This window comes from Pan paniscus, chromosome 10 (assembly GCF_029289425.2).
Source record: "Pan paniscus chromosome 10, NHGRI_mPanPan1-v2.0_pri, whole genome shotgun sequence".
Classification (NCBI taxonomy): Eukaryota; Metazoa; Chordata; class Mammalia; order Primates; family Hominidae; genus Pan; species Pan paniscus.
The window spans coordinates 45,737,810-45,761,719 of record NC_073259.2 but is presented as its reverse complement, the minus strand read 5'-3'; the positions used below and the strand labels follow the sequence as shown (position 1 = coordinate 45,761,719).

General features: G+C 40.6%; 1 protein-coding gene and 1 pseudogene across 1 annotated transcript in view; one reads left to right on the top strand and one right to left on the bottom strand.

The window, feature by feature from the left end:
* LOC134728459 (olfactory receptor 8S1-like) overlaps nt 1-22,441 on the bottom strand; it is a 45,591-nt pseudogene extending 23,150 nt beyond the window's left edge.
* Nucleotides 1-23,910, top strand: part of LOC117975443 (testis-specific H1 histone) — a 183,861-nt gene that overhangs the window by 99,445 nt on the left and 60,506 nt on the right. The gene's annotated exons all lie outside the window — the stretch shown is intronic.

Genomic DNA, 23,910 nt, shown 5'->3' with positions numbered 1-23,910 from the left:
AGGCCTGGCAAGTAGCATTTCTAGACTCTAATATTCTCTCGGCTGGACTGTAATTTAATACAAATATTTATGCAAACTCATGGACAATATAAATCAAGATCATAAAATACTGATAACAGAGCAACAAAAGAGAGAATGAGAATGAGAAGATGAGGGGTTGCAGTTTGAATGTAAGCCATGCTTTCACCAACAAAATTCATACATCCAAGGTATATGTGGAAGGCTGGTGGGGTGGCCCACCAGGGAGAATTACTGCATGAGGGTCTGCAGTAGGTGACAAGCATGCATGCCACCTTGTGCCAGTAACTTCCCCAGTCTCCTAAGGGAGGAGAAATTGTGTATAGATTGGTCGTTGGACCCATCCCTCAAGGATGCAGATGAGGAAGGGAGTGTTTGTAAGATGCAGACGATATATTGTTAACAACAATTTATATGACTTCATTTGTATCCTCTATTAGAGTTTGTTGTGGGGAAGGCCACCCTTTCCACTATGCCCATAATCTAGATTTAAATAGATCCACTTTAGAAAGTTTATCTTAAAAATACAAAGAAAGGGGGAAAGGGCATAATGATGTTGTTATTAACTCTTCCCTTATTTAAAAAAGTCCCTAAGTTCTGTTAGTCCTAAGTATATCTTGAATTTGTATCACTTAGGGGAGAACCAGATGCTCCACCTGAAGTATATGATTGGGTATACTCTTGACTAAAACCTCCCTTTACCTTGAAAAACAATCAGATGACTTGTCAGTTTCTAGAATAACTGACCCAAGTGGTAATTTCTATTGATATATAATCATTACACTTATTGTAGAAATACACTTTAAGATAAAGTATACTTTTTTCTGAAAAAAGTGGGTTTTTTATACTGACATCTTTAAAAATTGTAAAATATTTCTCTTGTTCATCTGCTACCCATTCCCCCTACTAATTCTATACAATTTATTACACACTAATTCTATATAATTTATTATACACTTAAGATTAAAAGTTTATAATAAAAATATAAAACAAACCAATAATGTTTATTACTTCAAGTTTTAATAAATTAAGAAAATGCCAAATAAAAAGAAAATCTTGTTTTTCTTTAATACTTAAGGGTAGAAAGACCATGGTGCCTGGTAAGTATTTCATTAAAGGGAACATGTGGGCCAGCCTCCACATTGGGTTTTGAGCTTATTGTCCCCCCACCCCATATATCTTTTGGGACAAGAAATAAATGTATTTGATTAAATGTGTATGCACATCACTCTGAGAAAGAGGGGCCAATACATAGTTCCTGCACACAAAAGAGCAATGATGTCACTCAAAACAGTGTGTGTGTCAAGGCCACTTGGACGGGGGTTCTGGAAAGGCTTGGCTAAATGGGCCTGGCAGATGCTGAGTGTACTCATTGACTTGGTATCCCCAGGGTTGAATGAAACATCATTCTGAGACAGCACAGACATTTGTCACCTTGGATCCTAAGGAAGTCCCCATTCTAGTCACCAAGCAACCAGATTCTATGCAAGACATTCACAATGTTATTATTAGCACACCTGAAACAGTTATTTTTCCTTTGAACAGGTTAGGGTGAGTTCTTGGCAATCTGTGTCTTTGCTTTCTGGCATCCAGAAAGTTAGTCAACTCTAATCAGACACATCAACATTTTAGGGGCCCCCAAGTCAGGTGGATGAAGCAATCTTCCTTCAGTACCATCTTCAGTCAGTAACTAGTTTACACTCTGAAGAGTATTTCACACTCTTATGTTTTAAAACCCTTGGGAGTTCTATACTTTCAAAACTCTTAAGCAAAACGAGCAGGTTTGGACTCTGTCTCCCCACACAACTCCATTCCAGGGCCTATTTCTCAGTGTTTATTTTCTTACCAAATACAATAAAATAAGCCATCTCACGCTTGAATCTTCTATTACCCAGACCCTAGAGGTTATGTTCATCAAACGGCAATTTTCTTAAGTGACGGAATGAGCCATTTATGTACTTCATCCTCTTGAGTATTTTTTCTCATTGCCTTCAGACCAAATGTAACATGAATCCTCCATACAGGGAGGGGCATGTTTACTGCTTCAACATTTTACACAGAGCTGTCTTCACCTCCTGGTTCTTGAGGCTGCAGATGAGTGGCTTCAGTGAAGATGTGATCACACTGTACTGAATGCAGACCACTTGCTCCAAGATGGAACCTAAGAGAGGGGTTGTGTACCTTAATAAAACCTTACCATAGTACAAAAGCACCACGGTGAGGTGGGAGGAGCAGGTGGAGAAGGCTTTGCCTTGACCCTCAGAAAAACAAATGGCTAGGAGGCAGAGATGGTGTTAGAGTAAGAAAAGAGGACCAGCGGCAAGTCACAAATCCTAGCAATGTACATGACCCAGCAGGAAGGACCTCACTGGCAGCTGGATCAGTACAAGAGAGAGGGAAGAGTGAAGGCAGCTCACAGCAGAAGTGAGGGATGACACTGGGGCCACAGAATTGTAAGTTGTAAATGAAAAGATTCTTTGTCAAGGAGTTTAGGAATCCCACTGCCCATGCTGCAATCACCATCCTGACACAGACAGGCTGATTCATAACCACATCGTTGAGCCGAGGGTGGCAGTTGGAAGTAGAGTGATCACAGGCCATGGCAAGGAGTAGGCAGGCTTCTGTGCTCCCAGAGAATATGAGAAAGAAACTCTGGACAATGCAGTACCACATAGAGATGGTTTACCTTTGAGTTAATAAATTCTGCAGCATCTTGGGCACAGGGATTGAAGGAAGGCAGAGATCTAACAATGACAGGTGACCCAGAAGAAGTACATGGTTGTTTTAAGGTGGGAATTGGTCCTGATCACCAGGATCATCATCAGGTTCTCCGTCAGTGACAACAGATAAATCACCAGGAGCATACAGGTCATGGTCTGGATCTGAGGATTTCTAGATGATTCCATAAGGACGAACTCAGTAATGATGATGAGATTTTTCATAATTAGAGATACTAGCCCTAAGAAGAAATATAACACAGTTGAGTCATTCCAGATGCACAGGACTTCCTCTTCTGTAAAAAAAATGTTACTTTCAGCTTAAAGATACAAAAAAAAAAAATTATGAGGCCAAGGAGTTTCTGGATAACACCCATCATCCCCATCATTACTTCAATCCTGGATGAATTCAGGATTCCAAAGTCCCTCCTCCTAGACTGCTTTCTTAATACCCATTTATTTATTCAACAAATGTTAAACAAGTATGCAAATGCCGGACACTGTACCAGGCTCTGAGGATACGAAATTGAATAAGACATGATTCTTGCCCCCAAGAACTTATAATTTAATTGGGGTGGACAGAAATGTAAAGAAACAAAATAAATGCTATAATAACCTACCACACAGGATACGGTGGTAGCACAAATGTGAATCAGTTATCTCTGTATGACCTGGTAAAACTTTAGAGAAGAGGTGATGCTTAGGCTAATTTTGACTGATATTTACTCTCCCTGGGAAGACAGCACCCCTGGAAGAGGAAACGGTGTGATCAAATATAGGAAGGCATGAAACCATAGTATCTCTCTGAGGAACTTCATTAGCCTGGTATAGATGGATGCAAGGTGATGCAAGGCGGCATATGATGCTAAGCACGGGGTCACATGATAAGATTGGTAGTTTAGAAACATTTGCCCTGAACAAATCAAAACCACAATGAGATACCATCTCACACCAGTTAGAATGGCAATCATTAAAAAGTTGGAAAACAACAGGTCCTGGAGAGGATGTGGAGAAATAGGAACACTTTTACACTGTTGGTGGGACTGTAAACTAGTTCAACCATTGTGGAAGACAGTGTGGTGATTCCTCAAGGATCTAGAACTAGAAATACCATTTGACCCAGACATCCTGTTACTGGGTATATACCCAAAGGATTACAAATCATGCTGCTATAAAGACATAAGCACACACATGTTTATTGTGGCTCTATTCACAATAGCAAAGACTTGGAACCAACCCAAATGTCCATCAATGATAGACTGGATTAAGAAAATATGGCACATATACACTATGGAATACTATGCAGCCATGAAAAGGATGAGTTCATGTCCTTTGTAGGGACATGCATGAAGCTGGAAAACATCATTCTCAGCAAACTATTGCAAGGACAAAAAACCAAACACCGCATGTTCTCACTCATAGGTGGGAATTGAACAATGAGAACACTTGGACACAGGAAGGGGAACATCACACACCAGGGCCTGCCGTGGGGTGGGAGGAGGAGCAAGGGATAGCATTAGGAGATATATCTAATGTAAATGACAAGTTAATGGGTGCAGCACACCAACATGGCACATGTATACATATGTAACAAACTTGCACGTTGTGCACATGTACCCTAGAACTTAAAGTGTAATTTAAAAAAAAAAAAAATTTGCCCTGGACACGTGGAAGACAAGCTGGAGGCAATGGAGCATATAGCCAGGGCAGTTTCATTCATTCATTCAGTAGATTATTGTTGAGTACCTACTATGTGCCAGGCACAGGTCTAGACTCCTAGTGTACGCCATTGAACACAACAGACAAAAATATTTGTCCTTGCAGAGCTTACATTCTAATTGAGAAAGACAGGAAAGAAATAATAGATATAATAAACAAATATCATATGTTAGAAAGTGCTATGGAAAATAACAGATCAGGGAAAGGGAGACTGTTAATGGGGGCAGGGTAGAGGAAGGCAGTGAGTTTTGCAATGTAAAATAGAGTGGTCAGGAAAGGACAAATGAGACAGTATCCCTTGAACCAAGATTTGAAGGAGGTGAGGTCACAATCCATGAGAACATCTCATCTGTGGAAGAATTTGGAGAATATAGCAGCAACCCAGTCAGAGGTAGGCTAACAGAGGCTGTAGCACTGAAGGCAAGCTAGAAGAGACAGATTTGAGAAATGTCATTGAGTTGGATGCTAAAGGATTTCATCCCCAATTAAATATTTAGAGTAAAGATAAGTGAATAAAAAATGATCCTCAGGTTTCTGGTTTTGGTGATGGAGGGGACCCATTTACTGAAATAGATGGCCCAGGAAAATGAACACGTTTGTGAGGAAGATGATAACCTGTTTTGAAAATGTTGCCTTTGATGAGCCTACGGATAAGGAGGGGATATCCAGGAGGCACTTGGATGTAGGTCCTGACATTCAGAAGAGATATTTGAGCTCAATATATGAGTTAAAGAGTCATTGACAAGCTTACTCAGAGAAAACCCACTCAAGAGAGAAGATGCTTTAGGACAGAGTTCCATGTGACAGAAGCATTTAACAGGAAAGAGAGGAAGAGAGCCTCACAAATGATCCCTGCACTCACTCAGTATGTCAACCATGAACCCGAGTCATTCTGATCTGAAGGATGCCTTGGAGGTCATGGAGCCCAATGCCCTCTCTTCCTAGGTTGGGAGACTGAGGCCCAATGGGGGAAGTGCCCCGTGACCCTTCCTGCCAGCTCCATCACTCACCAACCGACCCACCTCCTGTTCCTCTTTTATGTCTATCCTGTTAAGAGACTTCAGGTTTCAGCCCAGGGGATTTTTTCCTCAGGGAAGCCTTTACATCCTGCACACTACAATTTTATTTTGTTATACTTGTTTTTCTTTTATGACATTTATTATAATTGTAAAAACAAAGCAGAACATTTTGAGTATGTAAGAAAGGTCTCCCCATCCTCCCTCAGACTGTCTCCATCCCCTGCCGTCAATCTCTATCTTATTGCCCTGCTTTGGCTCCACAGCACTTACTACCTGGCATTTTATAATATATTTATAATTGTCTCGTACACTGGAATGCAAGCTCAAAAACTTTATTTTTATTAGCTTTTTTAATTTTTTTAATACTTTAAGTTCTAGGGTACGTGTGCACAACATGCAGGTTTGTTGCATAGGTATACATGTGCCATGTTGGTTTGCTGCACCCATCAACTCGTCATTTACATCAGGTATTTCTCCTAATGCTATCCCTCCCCAAGCCCCACACCCCCGAAAGGCCCCGGTGTGTGATGTTACCCACCCTGTGTCCATGTGTTCTCATTCTTCAACTACCACCTATGAGTGAGAGCATGTGGTGTTTGGTTTTCTGTGCTTGTGATAGTTTGCTTAGAATGATGTTTTCCAGCTTCATCCATGTCCCTGCAAAGGGCATGAACTCATCCTTTTTTATGGCTGCATAGTATTCCATGGTGTATATGTGCCACATTTTCTTAATCCAGTCTATCATTGATGGACATTTGGGTTGGTTCCAAGTCTTAGCTATTGTGAATGAATAGTGCAGCAATAAACATACGTGTGCATGTGTCTTTATAGCAGCATGATTTATAATCTTTTGTGTATATACCCAGTAATGGGATGTCTGGGTCAAATGGTATTTCTAGTTCTAGATCCTTGAGGAATCACCACACTGTCTTCCACAGTGGTTGAACTAATTTACACTCCCACCAATAATGTGAAATCGTTCCTATTTCTCCACATCCTCTCCAGCATCTGTTGTTTCCTGACTTTTTAATGATCGCCATTCTAACTGGTGTGACATGGTATCACATTGTGGTTTTGATTTACATTTCTCTGGTGACCAGTGATGATGAGCATTTTTTCATATGTCTGTTGGCTGCATAAATGTCATCTACTGAGAAGTGTCTGTTCATATCCTTTGCCCGCTTTTTGATGGGGTTTTTTTCTTGTAAATTTGTTTAAGTTCTTTGTAGATTCTGGATATTAGCCCTTTGTCAGATGGGTAGATTGCAAAAATTTTCTCCCATTCTATAGGTTGTCTGTTCACTCTGATGATAGTTTCTCTTGCTGTGCAGAAGCTCTTTAGTTTAATTAGATCCCATTTGTCTATTTTGGCTTGTGTTGCCATTACTTTTGGTGTTTTAGTCATGAAGTTTTTGCCCATGCCTATGTCCTGAATGGTATTGCCTAGGTTTTCTTCTAGGGTTTTTATGGTGTTAGGTCTTATCTTTAAGTCTTTAATCCATCTTGAGTTAATTTTTGTATACAGCATAAGGAAGGGATCCAATTTCAGCTTTCTACATATGGCTAGCCAGTTTTCCCAGTATCATTTATTAAATAGGAAATCCTTTTGCCATTGCTTGTTTTTATCAGGTTTGTCAAAGATCAGATGGTTGGAGATATGTGGTGTTATTTCCGAGGCCTCTGTTCTGTTCCATTGGTCTATATCTCTGTTTGGTACCAGTACCACGCTGTTTCGGTTACTGTAGCCTGGTACTATAGTTTGAAGTCAGGTAGCATGATGCTCCAGCTTTGTTCTTTTTGCTTAGGATTGTCTTGGCAATGCAGGCTCTTTTTTGGTTCTATATGAACTTTAAAGTAGTTTTTTCCAATTCTGTGAAGAAAGTCATTGGTAGCTTGATGGGGATGGCATTGAATCTATAAATTACCTTGGGCAGTATGGCCATTTTCACGATATTGATTCTTCCTATTCATGAGCATAGAATGTTCTCCCATTTGTTTGTGTCCTCTTTTATTTCATTGAGCAGTGGTTTGCAGTTCTGCTTGAAGAGGTCCTTATATCCCTTGTAAGTTAGATTCCTAGGTATTTTATTCTCTTTGTAGTAATTGTGAATGGGAGTTCACTCATGATTTGGCTCTCTGTTTGTCTATCATTGGTGTATAGGAATGCTTGTGATTTTTGCACATTGATTTTGTATCCTGAGACTTTGCTGAAGTTGCTTATCAGCTTAAGGAGATAAGGAGATTTTGGCCTGAGATGATCGGGTTTTCTAAATATACAATCATGTCATCTGCAACAGAGACAATTTGACTTCCTCTTTTCCTAATTGAATAACCTTTATTTATTTCTCTTGCCTGATTGCCCTAGCCAGAACATCCAACACTATGTTGAATAGGAGTGGTGAGAGAGGGTATCCTTGTCTTGTGCCGGTTTTCAAAGGGAATGCTTCCAGTTTTTGCCCGTTCACTATGATATTGGCTGTGGGTTTCTCATAAATACCTCTTATTATTTTGAGATAAGTTCCATCAATACCTAGTTTATTGAGAGTTTTTAGCATGAATGGCTGTTGAATTTTGTCAAAGGCCTTTTCTGCATCTTTTGAGATAACCATGTGGTTTTTGTTATTGGTTCTGTTTATGTGATGGATTACGTTTATTGATTTGCGTATGTTGAACCAGTCTTGCATCTCAGGGATGAAGCCAACTTGGTCGTGGTGATTAAGCTTTTTGATGTGCTGCTGGATTTGGTTTGCTAGTATTTTATTGAGGATTTTCGCATCGATGTTCATCAGGGATATTGGCCTAAAATTCTCTTTTTTTATTGTGTCTCTGCCAGGCTTTGGTATCAGGATGATGCTGGCCTCATAAAATGAGTTAGGGAGGATTCCCTCTTTTTCTATTGATTGGAATAGTTTCAGAAGGAATGGTACCAGCTCTTCTTTGTACCTCTGGTAGAGATTAGCTGTGAATTCGTCTGGTCCTGGACTTTTTTTGGTTGTAGGCTCTTAATTATTGCCTCAATTTCAGAACCTGTTATTGGTCTATTCAGAGATTCAACTTCTTCCTGATTTAGTCTTGGGAGGGTGCATGTGTCCAGGAATTTATCAATTTCTTCTAGATTTTCTAGATTATTTGCACAGAGGTGCTTATAGTATTATCTGGTGGTAGTTTGTATTTCTGTGGAATCAGTGGTGATATCCCCTTCATCATTTTTTATTGTGTCTATTTGATTCTTCTCTCTTTTCTTCTTTATTAGTCTTGCTAGCAATCTATCTATTTTGTTGATCTTTTCAAAAAAACAGCTCTCCTGGATTCATTGATTTTTTTGAAGGGTTTTTTGTGTCTCTATCTCCTTCAGTTCTACCCTGATCTTAGTTATTTCTTGCCTTCTGCTAGCTTTTGAATTTGTTTGCTCTTGCTTGTCTAGTTCTCTTAATTGTGATGTTAGGGTGTCGATTTTAGATCTTTCCTGCTTTCTCTTGTGGGAATTTGGTGCTATAAATTTCCCTCTACACACTGCTTTAAATTTGTCCCAGAGATTCTGGTACGTTGTGTCTTTGTTCTCACTGGTTTCAAAGAACATCTTTATGTCTGCCTTCATTTCATTATTTACCCAGTAGTCATTCAGCAGCAGGTTGTTCAGTTTCCATGTAGTTGTGTGGTTTTGAGTGAGTTTCTTAATCCTGAGTTCTAATTTGATTGCACTGTGGTCTGAGAGACAGTTTGTTATGATTATGATTTCTGTTCTTTTACTTTTGCTGAGGAGTGTTATACTTCCAATTATGTGGTCAGTTTTAGAAAAAGTACGACATGGTGCTGAGAAGAAAGTATATTCTGTTGATTTGGGGTGTAGAGTTCAGTAGATGTCTATTAGTTCTGCTTGGTCCAGAGCTGAGTTCAAGCCCTGGATATCCTTGTTAACCTTCTGTCTCATTGATCTGTCTAATATTTACAGTGGGGTGTTAAAGTCTCCCATTATTATTGTGTGGAAGTCTAAGTCTCTTTGTAGGTCTCTAAGGACTTGCTTTATGAATCTGGGTGCTCCTGTATTGGGTGCATTTATATTTAGAATAGGTCTTTTTATTGAATTGATCCTTTTACCATTACGTAGTGGTCTTCTTTGTCTTTTTCGATCTTTGTTGGCTTAAAGTCTGTTTCATCAGAGACTAGGATTGCAAGCCCTGCTTTTTTTTTCTTTCCATTTGCTTGCTAGATCTTCCTCCATCCCTTTATTTTGAGCCTATGTGCGTCTTTGCACGTGAGATACAGCACATCGATGGGTCTTGACTCTTTAATTTGCCAGTCTGTGTCTTTTAATTGGGGCATTCAGCCCATTTACATTTAAGGTTAATATGGTTATGTTTGATTTTGATCCTGTCATTATGATGTTAGCTGGTTATTTTGCCTGCTAGTTGATGCAGTTTCTTCCTAGCATCGACAGTCTTTACAATTTGGCATGTTTTTGCAGTGGCTGCTACCGGTTGTTCCTTTCCATTTTTAGTGCTTCCTTCAGGAGCTCTTGTAAGGCAGGCCTGGTGGTAACAAAATCTCTCAGCATTTGCTTGTCTGTAAAGTATTGTATTTCTCCTTCACTTATGAAGCTTAGTTTGGCTGGATATGAGATTTTGGGTTGAAAATTCTTTGCTTTAATAATGTTGAATATTGGCCCCCACTCTATTCTGGCTTGTCGGGTTTCTGCTGAGAGATCTGCCATTAGCCTGATGGGCTTCCCTTTGTGGGTAACCGACCTTTCTCTCTGGCTGCCCTTAACATTTTTTCCTTCATTTTAACCTTGGTGAATCTGATAATTATGTGTCTTGGGGTTGCTCTTCTTGAGGAGTATCTTTGTGGTGTTCTCCGTATTCTGAATTTGAATGTTGGCCTGCCTTGCTAGGTTAGGGAAGTTCTCTTGGATAATATCTGGAAGAGTGTTTCTAACTTGGTTCCATTCTCCCCATCACTTTCCGGTACACCAGTGAAACATAGATTTGGTCTTTTCACATAATCCCATATTTCTTGGAGGCTTTGTTTGTTTCTTTTGACTCTTTTTTCTCTAATTTTGTCTTCTTGCTTTATTTCATTAATTTGATCTTCAATCATTGATATCCTTTCTTCCACTTGATCACATTGGCTACTGAAGCTTGTGCATGCATCACTAAGTTCCCATGCTGTGGTTTTCAGCTCCATCAGGTCACTTAAAGTCTTCTCTACACTGTTTATTCCAGTTAGCCATTCATCTAACCTTTTTTCAAGGTTTTTTATTTTATTTTATTAACATTATACTTTAAGTTTTAGGGCACATGTGCACAATGTGCAGGTTACATATGTATACATGTGCCATGCTGGTGTGCTGCACCCATTAACTCGTCATTTAGCATTAGGTATATCTCCTAAAGCTATCCCTCCCCCCTCCCCCCACCCCACAACAGTCCCCAGAGTGTGATGTTCCCCTTCCTGTGTCCATGTGTTCTCATTGTTCAATTCCCACCTATGAGTGAGAATATGCGGTGTTTGGTTTTTTGTTCTTACAATAGTTTACTGAGAATGATGATTTCCAATTTCATCCATGTCCCTACAAAGGACATGAACTCATCATTTTTTATGGCTGCATAGTATTCCATGGTGTATATGTGCCACATTTTCTTAACCCAGTCTATCATTGTTGGATATTTGGGTTGGTTCCAAGTCTTTGCTATTGTGAATAGAGCCGCAATAAACATACGTGTGCATGTGTCTTTATAGCAGCATGATTTATAGTCCTTTGGGTATATACCCAGTAATGGGATGGCTGGGTCAAATGGTATTTCTAGTTCTAGATCCCTGAGGAATCGCCACACTGACTTCCACAATGGTTGAACTACTTTACAGTCCCACCAGCAGTGTAAAAGTGTTCCTATTTCTCCACATCCTCTCCAGCACCTGTTGTTTCCTGACTTTTTAATGATTGCCATTCTAACTGGTGTGAGATGGTATCTCATTGTGGTTTTGATTGGCGTTTCTCTGATGGCCAGTGAGGGCGAGCATTTTTTCATGTGTTCTTTGGCTGCATAAATGTCTTCTTTTGAGAAGTGTCTGTTCATGTCCTTCACCCACTTTTTGATGGGGTTGTTTGTTTTTTTCTTGTAAATTTGTTTGAGTTCATTGTAGATCCTGATATTAGCCCTTTGTCAGATGAGTAGGTTGCGAAAATTTTCTCCCATTTTGTGGGTTGCCTGTTCACTCTGATGGTAGTTTCTTTTGCTGTGCAGAAGCTCTTTAGTTTAATTAGATCCCATTTGTCAATTTTGGCTTTGGTTGCCATTGCTTTTGGTGTTTTAGACATGAAGTCCTTGCCCATGCCTATGTCCTGAATGGTAATGCCTAGGTTTTCTTCTAGGGTTTTTATGGTTTTAGGTCTAACATTTAAGTCTTTAATACATCTTGAATTGATTTTTGTATAAGGTGTAAGGAAGGGATCCAGTTTCAGCTTTCTACATATGGCTAGTCAGTTTTCCCAGCACCATTTATTAAATAGGGAATCCTTTCCCCATTGCTTGTTTTTCTCAGGTTTGTCAAAGATCAGATAGATGTAGATATACGGTGTTATTTCTGAGGGCTCTGTTCTATTCCATTGATCTATATCTCTGTTTTGGTACCAGTACCATGCTGTTTTGTTTACTTTAGCCTTGTAGTATAGTTTGAAGTCAGGTAGTGTGATGCCTCCAGCTTTGTTCTTTTGGCTTAGGATTGACTTGGCGATGCGGGCTCTTTTTTGGTTTCATATGCACTTTAAAGTAGTTTTTTCCAATTCTGTGAAGAAAGTCATTGGTAGCTTGATGGGGATGGCATTGAATCTATAAATTACCTTAGGCAGTATGGCCATTTTCACGATATTGATTCTTCCTACCCATGAGCATGGAATGTTCTTCCATTTGTTTGTATCCTCTTTTATTTCATTGAGCAGTGGTTTGTAGTTCTCCTTGAAGAGGTCCTTCACGTCTTGTAAGGTGGATTCCTAGGTATTTTATTCTCTTTGAAGCAATTGTGAATGGGAGTTCACTCATGATTTGGCTCTCTGCTGGTCTGTTATTGGTGTATAAGAATGCTTGTGATTTTTGTACATTGATTTTGTATCCTGAGACTTTGCTGAAGTTGCTTATCAGCTTAAGGAGATTTTGGGCTGAGACAATGGGGTTTTCTAGATATACAATCCTGTCATCTGCAAACAGGGACAATTTGACTTCCTCTTTTCCTAATTGAATGACCTTTATTTCCTTCTCCTGCCTAATTGCCCTGGCCAGAACTTCCAACACTATGTTGAATAGGAGTGGTGAGAGAGGGCATCCCTGTCTTGTGCCAGTTTTCAAAGGGAATGCTTCCAGTCTTTGCCCATTCAGTATGATATTGGCTGTGGGTTTGTCATAGATAGCTCTTATTATTTTGAGATACGTCCCATCAATACCTAATTTATTGAGAGTTTTTAGCATGAAGGGTTGTTGAATTTTGTCAAAGGCTTTTTCTGCATCTATTGAGATAATCATGTGGTTTTTGTCTTTGGTTCTGTTTATATGCTGGATTACATTTATTGATTTGTGTATATTGAACCAGCCTTGCATCCCAGGGATGAAGCCCACTTGATCATGGTGGATAAGCTTTTTGATGTGCTGCTGGATTCTGTTTGCCAGTAATTTATTGAGGATTTTTGCATCAGTGTTCATCAGGGATATTGGTCTAAAATTCTTTTTTGGTTGTGTCTCTGCCCGGCTTTGGTATCAGGATGATGCTGGCCTCATAAAATGAGTTAGGGAGGATTCCCTCTTTTTCTATTGATTGGAATAGTTTCAGAAGGAATGGTACCAGTTCCTCCTTGTATCTCTGGTAGAATTTGGCTGTGAATCCATCTGGTCCTGGACTCTTTTTTGTTGGTAAGCTATTGATTATTGCCACAATTTCAGCTCCTGTTATTGGTCTATTCAGAGATTCAACTTCTTCCTGGTTTAGTCTTGGGAGGGTGGATGTGTCGAGGAATTTATCCATTTCTTCTAGATTTTATAGTTTATTTGCGTAGAGGTGTTTGTAGTAATCTCTGATGGTAGTTTGTGATTCTGTGGGATCAGTGGTGATATCCTCTTTATCATTTTTTATTACATCTATTTGATTCTTCTCTCTTTTCTTCTTTATTAGTCTTGCTAGTGGTCTATCAATTTTGTTGATCGTTTCAAAAAACCAGCTCCTGGATTCATTGATTTTTTGAAGGGTTTTTTGTGTCTCTATTTCATTCAGTTCTTCTCTGAGCTTAGTTATTTCTTGCCTTCTGCTAGCTTTTGAATGTGTTTGCTCTTGCTTTTCTAGTTGTTTTAATTGTGATGTTAGGGTGTCAGTTTTGGATCTTTCCTGCTTTCTCTTGTGGGCATTTAGTGCTATAAGTTTCCCTCTACACACTGCTTTGAATGTGTCCCAGAGATTCTGGTATGTTGTGTCTTTGTTCTTGTTGGCTTCAAAGAACATCTTTATTTCTGCCTTCATTTCGTTACGTACCCAGTAGTCATTCAGGAGCAGGTTGTTCATTTTCCATGTAGTGGAGCGGTTTTGAGTGAGTTTCTTAATCCTGAGTTCTAGTTTGATTGCACTGTGGTCTGAGAGACCGTTTGTTATAATGTCTGAGCTTTTACACTTGCTGAGGAGTGCTTTACTTCCAACAATGTGGTCAATTTTGGAATAGGTGTGGTGTGGTGCTGAAAAAAATGTATATTCTGTTGATTTGGGATGGAGAGTTCTGTAGATGTCTATTAGGTCCACTTGGTGCAGAGGTGAGTTCAATTCCTGGGTATCCTTGTTGACTTTCTGTGTCGTTGATCTGTCTAATGTTGACAGGGGGGTGTTAACGTCTCCTATTATTAATGTGTGGGAGTCTAAGTCTCTTTGTAGATCACTCAGGACTTGCTTTATGAATCTGGGTGCTCCTGTGTTGGGTGCATATATATTTAGGATAGTTAGCTCTTCTTGTTGAATTGATCCCTTTGCCATTATGTAATGGCCTTCTTTGTCTCTTTTGATTTTTGTTGGTTTAAAGTCTGTTTTATCAGAGACTAGGATTGCAACCCCTGCCTTTTTTTGTTTTCCATTTGCTTGGTAGATCTTTCTCCATCCTTTTATTTTGAGCCTATGTGTCTCTGCACATGAGATGGGTTTCCTGAATACAGCACACTGATGGGTCTTGACTCTTTATCCAATTTGCCAGTCTGTGTCTTTTAATTGGAGCATTTAGTCCATTTACATTTAAAGTTAATATTGTTATGTGTGAATTTGATCCTGTCATTATGATGTTAGCTGATTATTTTGCTTGTTAGTTGATGCAGTTTCTTCCTAGCCTCGATGGTCTTTACAGTTTGGCATGATTTTCCATTGGCTGGTATGGGTTGTTCCTTTCCATGTTTAGTGCTTCCTTCAGGAGCTCTTTTAGGGCAGGCCTGGTGGTGACACAATCTCTGAGCATTTGCTTCTCTGTAAAGTATTTTATTTCTCCTTCACTTACGAAGCTTAGTTTGGCTGGGTATGAAATTCTGAGTTGAAATTTTTTTTCTTTAAGAATGTTGAATATTGGCCCCCACTCTCTTCTGGCTTGTAGAGTTTCTGCCGAGAGATCCGCTGTTAGTCTGATGGGCTTCCCTTTGAGGGTAACCCGACCTTTCTCTCTGGCTGCCCTTAACATTTTTTCCTTCATTTCAACTTTGGTGAATCTGACAATTATGTGTCTTGGAGTTGCTCTTCTCAAGGAGTATCTTTGTGGCATTCTGTGTATTTCCTGAATCTGAATGTTGGCCTGCCTTGCTAGATTGGGGTATTTTCCTGGATAATATCCTGCAGAGTGTTTTCCAACTTGGTCCCATTCTCCCTGTCACTTTCAGGTATACCAATCAGACGTAGATTTGGTCTTTTCACATAGTCCCATATTTCCTGGAGGCTTTGTTCGTTTCTTTTTATTCTTTTTTCTCTAAACTTCCCTTCTCACTTCATTTCATTCATTTCATCTTCCATCACTGATACCCTTTCTTCCAGTTGATCGCATCAGCTCCTGAGGCTTCTGCATTCTTCACATAGTTCTCAAGCCTTGGCTTTCAGCTCCATCATCTCTTTTAAGCACTTCTCTGTATTTGTTATTCTAGTTATACATTCATCTAAATTTTTTTCAAAGTTTTTAACTTCTTTGCCTTTGGTTTGAATTTCCTCCTATAGCTCAGAGTAGTTTGATCATCTGAAGCCTTCTTCTCTCAATTCATCAAAGTCATTCTCTGTCCAGTTTTGTTTCATTGCTGGTGAGGAGCTGTGTTCCTTTGGAGGAGGAGAGGTGCTCTGCTTTTTAGAGTTTCCAGTTTTTCTGGTCTGTTTTATCCCCATTTTTGTGGTTTTATCTACTTTTGGTCTTTGATGATGGTGATGTACAGATGGGTTTTTGGTGTGGATGTCCTTTCTGTTTGTTAGTTTTCCTTCTAACAGACAGGACCCTCAGCTGCAGGTCTGTTGGAGTTTGCTAGGGGTCCACTCTAGACGCTGTTTGCCTGGGTACCAGCAGTGCTGGCTGCAGAACAGTGGATTTTCGTGAACCGTGAATGCTGCTGTCCGATCGTTCCTCTGGAAGTTTTGTCTCAGAGGAGTACCGGGCCGTGTGAGGTGTCAGTCTGCCCCTACTCGGGGGTGCCTCCCTGTTAGGCTGCTTGGGGGTCAGGGATCAGGGACCCACTTGAGGAGGCAGTCTGCCCGTTCTCAGATCTGAAGCTGCGTGCTGGGAGAACCACTGCTCTCTTCAAAGCTGTCAGACAGGGACATTTAAGTCTGCAGAGGTTAGTGCTGTCTTTTTGTTTGTCTGTGCCCTGCCCCCAGAGGTGGAGCCTATAGAGGCAGGCAGGCCTCCTTGAGCTGTGGTGGGCTCCACCCAGTTCGAGCTTCCTGGCTGCTTTGTTTACCTAAGCAAGCCTGGGCAATGGCGGGTGCCCCTCCCCCAGCATCTCTGCTGCCTTGCAGTTTGATCTCAGACTGCTGTGCTAGCAATCAGCGAGACTCCGTGGGTGTAGGACCTTCCAAGCCCAGTGTGGGATATAATCTCCTGGTGTGCCGTTTTTTAAGCCCATTGGAAAAGCGCAGTATTAGGGTTTGAGTGACCTGATTTTCCAGGTGCTGTCTGTCACCCCTTTCTTTGACTAGGAAAGGGAACTCCCTGACCCCTTGTGCTTCCTGAGTGAGGCAATGCCTTGCCCTGCTTCAGCTCATGCATGATGCACTGCACCCACTGTCCTGCGCCCACTGTCTGGCACTCCCCAGTGAGATGAACCCAGTACCTCAGATGGAAATGCAGAAATCACCCATCTTCTGCATCGCTTACGCTGGGAGCTGTAGACCAGAGCTGTTCCTATTTGGCCATCTTGGCTCCCTGTCCTTTTCAAGGTTTTTAGCTTCCTTGCGATAGGTTAGAACATGCTCGCTCCTTTAGCTCAGAGAAGTTTTTTATTACCAGCCTTCTGAAGCCTACTTCTGTCAGTTTGTCAAAGTCATTCTCTGTCTTGCTTTGTTCCGTTGCTGGCGAGAAGCTGTGATCCTTTGGAGGAGAAGAGGCATTCTGGTTTTTGGAATTTCCTGCTTTTCTGCTCTGGTTTCTCCCCATCTTTGTGGTTTTATCTCCCTTTGGTCTTACATGTTGGTAACCTACAGATGTGGTTTGGGCGTGGATGATCTTTTTGTTGACATTGATGCTATTCCTGTTTGTTGGTTTTCCTTCTAACAGTAAGGTCCCTCAGCTGCAGGTCTGTTGGAGTTTGCTGGAAGTCCACTGCAGACTCTACTTGCCTGGGTATCACCAACGGAGGCTGCAGAACACCAAATATTGCTGCCTGATCCTTCCTTCCTCTAGAAGCTTCATCACAGAGGGGCACCCACCTGTTTGAGGTGTCTGCCGGCCCCTACTGGGAGGTGTCTCCCAGTCAGGCTACACAGGGGTCAAGGACCCACTTGAGGAGGCAGTCTGTCCATTTTCGGATCTTGAACGCCATGCTGAGAAAACCACTGCTCTCTTCAGAGCTGTCAGATAGGGACATTTAAGTCTGCAGAAGCTGTCTGCTGCCTTTTGTTCAGATATGCCCTGCCCCCAGAGGTGGAATCTAGATAGGCAGTAGGCCTTGCTGAGCTGTGGTGGGCTCCACCCAGTTAGCACTTCCTGACCTCTTTGTTTACACTGTGAGCTACTCAAGCCTCAGCAATGGTGGATGCTCCTCCCCCCGTCAAGCTGCAGTGTCGCAGGTTGATCTCAATCTGTTGCGCTAAGAGTGAGCAAGTCTCTGTGGGCATGGGACCCACCCAGCCGAGCACAGGAGGGAATCTCCTGGTCTGCCAGTTGCAAAGACTATGGGGAAAGCACAGTATTTGGTCAGGACTGTACTATTTCTTCAGGTACAGTCTGTCACGGCTTCCCTTGGCTAGGAAAGGGAAATCCCTCGACACCTTGTGCTTCCAAGGTGAGGCGATGTCCTGCCCTGCTTCAGCTCACCCTCCATGGGCTGCACCCACTGTCCAACCAGTCCCAATGAGATGAACCAGGTATCTCAGTTGGAAATGCAGAAATCACCCATCTTCTGCGTCGATCTCACTGGGAGCTTCAGACCAGAGCTGTTCCTATTTGACCATCTTCTTTTTTCCTTTTTAAAAAATTTTTGTGGGTATCTAGGTGTATATATTTATGGGGCACATGAGATGTTTTGATAGAGGCATGCAGTATGAAATAAACACATCATGGAGAGTGAAGTATCCAGACTTCATCTGTTTTGATCATTGCTATATCCCTAGCATTTATTAGAAGAGTGCCTCGAATGTAGAAAGGGCTCAGTAAATATTTGTTGAATGGCTAAATGACCAAATGAATTTGTTTCATGTCCCTCCATGTTTTGAGTAAGTTCCATGAGGGCAGGGACTCTGTCAGTATTTTTTATCATTTTATCTTCAGAAGTAAGCATGGCGCCTAGCATTTAGTAGGTACTTAGTAAAGGTTTATAGAGTAAATGAATAAAAACATCACAAAGCTACATTTTGCACAAGTCTATTCTATTTTAATGCATTTTAGGAGATCATAAAAATATGTATATATTTTTGAGATGGAGTCTTGCTCTGTTGCCCAGGCTGGAGTGCACTGGCATGATCTCGGCTCACTGCAATCTCCGCCTCCTCAGTTTAAGCAATTCTCCTGCCTCAGCCTCCTGAGTAGCTGGGATTACAGGTGCCCACCACCATGCCCCACTAATTATTGTATTTTTATTAGAGACGGGGTTTCACCATGTTGGCCAGGCTGGTCTGGAGCTCCTGACCTCAGGTGATCCGCCCACCTTGTCCTCCCAAAGTGCTGGGATTACAGGTGTGAGCTACCACTCCAGGCCCACAAACATATTTTGATTATTGAATAAATAAAAGAACAAATATATAAATGAATGCATGATTCATAGGCAACCCCATTTGTGAGACTGCAAGCTGTCCTGGGAGTAAGATGTCTTATATGCTGTAACACCTATGGCCCTGTTCCAAGGAAGGGGCCAGTTTGAAGCTGCTGTGGCTCTCTTGGATGGATGGTGATGGGGCCGTATAGAGTCAGAGGACCTTGACATGAGTCTCAGCTCTGCTACTGGTCAGGCATCTGACTTTGGGCAAAGAGGCAAATTTAAATCTTCACTTTCTCATCTGAGATATCTTTCGAGGTTTACATGACATTCTATATAAAAATGAATTATTTTAAACTATAAAGTCTGGTCTGTTGTCCTAGTTCCAACACTAATTGGATTAGCTTGGAAACTTTGGACTACTTAGTTCACCACAGAGAGGGTCTGTTACATTATTGAAAAAAAAAAAATAGGGATAATAACATGTCTTTAGTAGAGTATAATTGATTGCAAAACAAATGCAACTTATTAGTGTATGAACTCCCTATTTCTGATAGGAACTAGCTTAACTAGTTCTTAGTTGATTCTTCTTGGCTTAGTCTAAGCACACTGCTAGGCACAAGGTAGTCTTCCCATTTCTGCCTAACAAATGTTATTACTCTTTTATTTGTCTCCTCAGTATTTTTAACTTTTCCTCTTTCAATATTATTCTACCATATTTGCCTTATGAGATTTCTCATCTAGCACTGAATGACTTCAGAAGTCTTATTTGTGGCCCCTTTGTCTGCAGGTTCTCTCCTTCTGCAATGATTTCTAGCTTCTGCAATTTCTGGGACAAAACTAAAATGGTAACATAAATAGTCTGAAATTCTATGCATATACTATCAATATAATGAAAAATTTCCACTCTACTTATAATCAAAGACTTGTAAATTGAAACCAGATGGTGACACCAGGTCTACATCTATTTATATGAAAACTATTTTAAATCATAATACCCAGTGCTAGCAAGATTTGGTGAGACCGATATGTCCTTCCATGTTGTTGGAAGCATTATATGTTGATACAATACTTTTGGCAAGATGAAATCTCAAATTTCTTTTGAAAATATATCCTAAGCAAATGATTGAAAAGAAGAGAAAAGTAATCTGTGTGTGAAAAATTTATATTTCAGTATTTTTTTCAAGACAGTTACACTAGGATCAACTCAAAGGTCTAATAACTGAGGAATGGCTACTACATTTTAGTAGAAACACATAATGGAATATTTTCTAATGATTAAAATAACAATTACAGAGGAGAGACAGAAACGGAAAATATTCTTGATATGCTATCTAGTAAAAAGATCAGAAAACACAGTTAGTTTAAATTCATTTGATTATATAAAAATGTGCACACTGCAGGAGCTTATATGGAACTTAAAAGAGACAGCTGAGTTGTTAGGGTGGTAACAGAGTGGACAATTCTTTTGGTTTTACTCTTTTTTTTTTTTTTGAGACAGAGTTTTGCTCTTGTCGCCCAGGCTGGAGTGCAATGGCACAATCTTGGCTCTGCAACCTCCACCTCCTGGGTTCAAGCGATTCTCCTGTCTCAGCCTCCCGAGTAACTGGGATTACAGGTGCATGCCACCATTCCTGGTTAATTTTGGTATTTTTAATAGAAACGAGGTCTCACCGTGTTGGCCAGGCTAGTCTTGAACTCCTGACCTCAGGTGATCTGCCTGCCTTGGCCTCCCAAAGTGCTGGGATTGCAGGCATGAGCCACCATGCCCAGCCTGATTTTACTTTTTTAAAAAATACGTTTTTTATACTTTTAATGAAAAATATCTTTTTGCGTGGAGTAATATAAATTCACATTCTACTTTTTTGCTTCAAATTTGGCATTTAACTAAGCCTAATTCCAATAAGGAATATGCACCTCTTTCTTTTACCATTCTATATTTGCCCTACACCCTCTAATAAAATTGAATTTGGCTGAGAAGCCATTTCTTTAAGAAGGAGACTTGGTTGCTCAGTTGAAGAATAAAAATGGCTCAACAGTTTGATTTTTCTATTAGTTTTTCTGCCTTTTGCCTGCCCTCTGTCTAGCACTCTTCAACCCCAAATCTGTGTTCTAGGAAACTTGTCTGAACAAGAGGGCGGTCCTGAGGCCACTGAGGAGGTTGGAGGCTGGGGCTTCTCTGCATTGAAATGTCCCTGGTAGAGAAGGCAAAAGAAAAGCTTTTGAAGAGTGTCTTGAAGTGAAGCATGCTGCGCTCCCGTGGAGTGGGAAGAAAGTGGTATCAAAGATGTTCTTTTCCTCCTTCTTCCCACACCCTAGTTGCAGACTTTGTGGTCTCCCTGAGTAAATCTTTGTAGACACATGTTGTTTTGACTTTTAAGGAATGAAAACTTTTTTACACTTTTTATGACAAGAATATGAATGGGGATTATAGAGTTTGCTTTATCCTGAAAAATTATATGGAACTGCACAATTAGTCTCTGCTTTCTACCTACTTTGTATTGCTTGAGGATGAGACCTTGAACTAAATGACATCTCAAATTAATTTCAGCCAAAGATCTTGGCATTTAGCTAGGAAATCCCCCACCAGAGAAAATGAGAATACTCCAAACTCACTGTTACCCATAATTCAGGATTGCTCCTCCTTGGCTTCCATCCAGCTCCCCATCTAGCAACTATGGCACTTCACCCCCACTAATTTATTCCAAAGGAATCTTAGCCTTTTGTCCAAAATCTGATAAATGAAGGAAAAGGACAAACAATTACAGATTGATAAAGCGACAAACTGTTCAACTTCCTAAAATATCTTATTCCAGCTCTGTTCATGACCTACTTTTGTGAATTTGGCAAGGCGCTTTCTGCTTCCTTTTTCTGAGCCAGTTCTCTGTGCTGTGCAATGAAAAGTTTGGAACAGTTGCTTATTAAGATTCCTCACATGTGGCAGTATGGGAAGGACTGACAAGGACTGTTGACTCCAGTTCTTCCTGGAGATAAGCTCCTGACTACTGCCTCACTTGGAGAAACAAATGATGTGGGGTGCTCAAAGAACTCATGCAGTTCTCCGGAAAATCTGGTTTTCTTTTCCAACCAGTTGACAACTGTATGGTAGTGCATTTAAACAATATTCAACATGTGTTTAGTTTTGGATAAAGGCTAGTGTGTTGGCATGCATGGGCTCTGGTTTCAGTCAGTACCTGCTAAGAGGCTTGGGCTATCCTCTTTTTCTTCCTCCTCATTACTCCTTTACCATTCCTGGTTCAGAGGATGGCTCCTAGCCAGTTTGTGTGACTTTCTTCATTTTTTCTAGTCTTTTTCTGCTTGGTATCCATGCGCCAGGCTGGCCCTTGGAGAAGGAAAGAGAGTAATCTGGGCCCTAAGTTGCTGGGGATTAATCTATACTCATGGGGAAAGTAGTATTATCCAGTGACCTGGGCCCCTGGGACTCCTGCCACTTTTGTGGTCTAGGGAAAGACCATGGAGTGAGGCACTGACGGCTTGCTAACCCTTCTGCTAGCGAGGGACCAGTGTGGGGCCTCCTCAGGTTTGGCAGGACCTGATCTTCACTATACACCTGCATGCACACATACTCACACCCACGTTCTCTCACACAAATGCAAACAGCTAAGCCTTCCTTCTAGAATCATAGGAGTCTAAGGAGCATAAAAGATCACATGGATCACTTTATTTCTATCTCCAACTAATACATGAGCCCCATTCAGCATCTCCAGTAAGTGTCTATCCAGCCTCCGTTTGAATGTCATCAAGAACTCATTCCCATCAGTGGTTGTAGAAGAGATTCAAAGTTTGTTTGCCTCCATCCTAGCTAAAATCCTGATATTATGTTGCCTATGTGACCATATCCATGAACACTCAAACTTCAGTATTTTTTCACGTACTAAAAACAAACAAAAACCAAAACAAAACCAAAAACAAATAGCTCCCTTGACTTCACATCCTCTAAACATACTTCTTTATTTTCTCAATCTCCTTCACAGGAACACTTCTCAATAAAGTTAACTGCGGTTGATCGCTCTACTTTTTCACCTACCATTCTCTTTTCAACTTATCCTAGCTAGCTGAAACTTCTCTCGTCAATATTGCCAACTACTTTTAAATCCAATGTTACAAAATCCAGTGGTAGCTTTTCTGTTGTTTTCTTATTTGAATTTTCAATGGCACTCAACACAGCTAACCTCTCTATTCTTGAAGCACTCTCTTCTCTTGGCTTTTGTGATACAAAAATTTTATGATTTTCCTCCTTGTTCAATGGCTGCTGTGCCTCAGTTTCTCTTGGTGGATCATCCTCAGCTTGAACTAGAAATGCTGGCATGCTGCAGGTCTTCTTTCCAGGATTTGTTTTCCTTAGATGTTCTGGAAAACATTTTCCTTAGATGTTCTATGCCAGTCTTACAGCTCTGAATACTACATACACCCCATATATTAGCCCTGACCATTTGACCATTTTCTAGAGCTTCAAAATAATATATACAACTGGATACTTGACATTCCACTCTGATATCTAATACAGATTTGGGCATTTTAGTCAAAATGCAACCAACCAGCCAAACTAACAGAAAACAAATCCTCAAGTTTCGCCTTCCTAATGTGCATGTCCCCGATTATCCTGACTTCAGTAAATGATGTACCATCATCTACTCAGTTGCCCAAGAGAAAATCTAGACTTACCTCGAGCCCTCTCTTTCTTTTCTGGTCTATATCTAATGTAGCAGCAAGCCCTATAACTGTACTTCCAAAACATATTCCAAATTTCTCTTCTCTTTTTATCTGATCAATTTTAGTAAAAAAATACCGTCAGATGTCACATGGAGTCTTGAAATAGCTCCTAATCATCATTCCTGATTCTACTCTTGTCCTTCTATAATTAGTGCTCCATAGAGAAGCCAGAGTAATCTTTCAAAACTCTCCTATATCACTGAGAATCAAACACAACTTCCTGACATCATGGTCTAAAAGTTACTATGGGATCTGACTGCGGACAGCCTTTTTTACCCATCGCTTGCTGAGCTTCAGTCATACAGCCTTCTT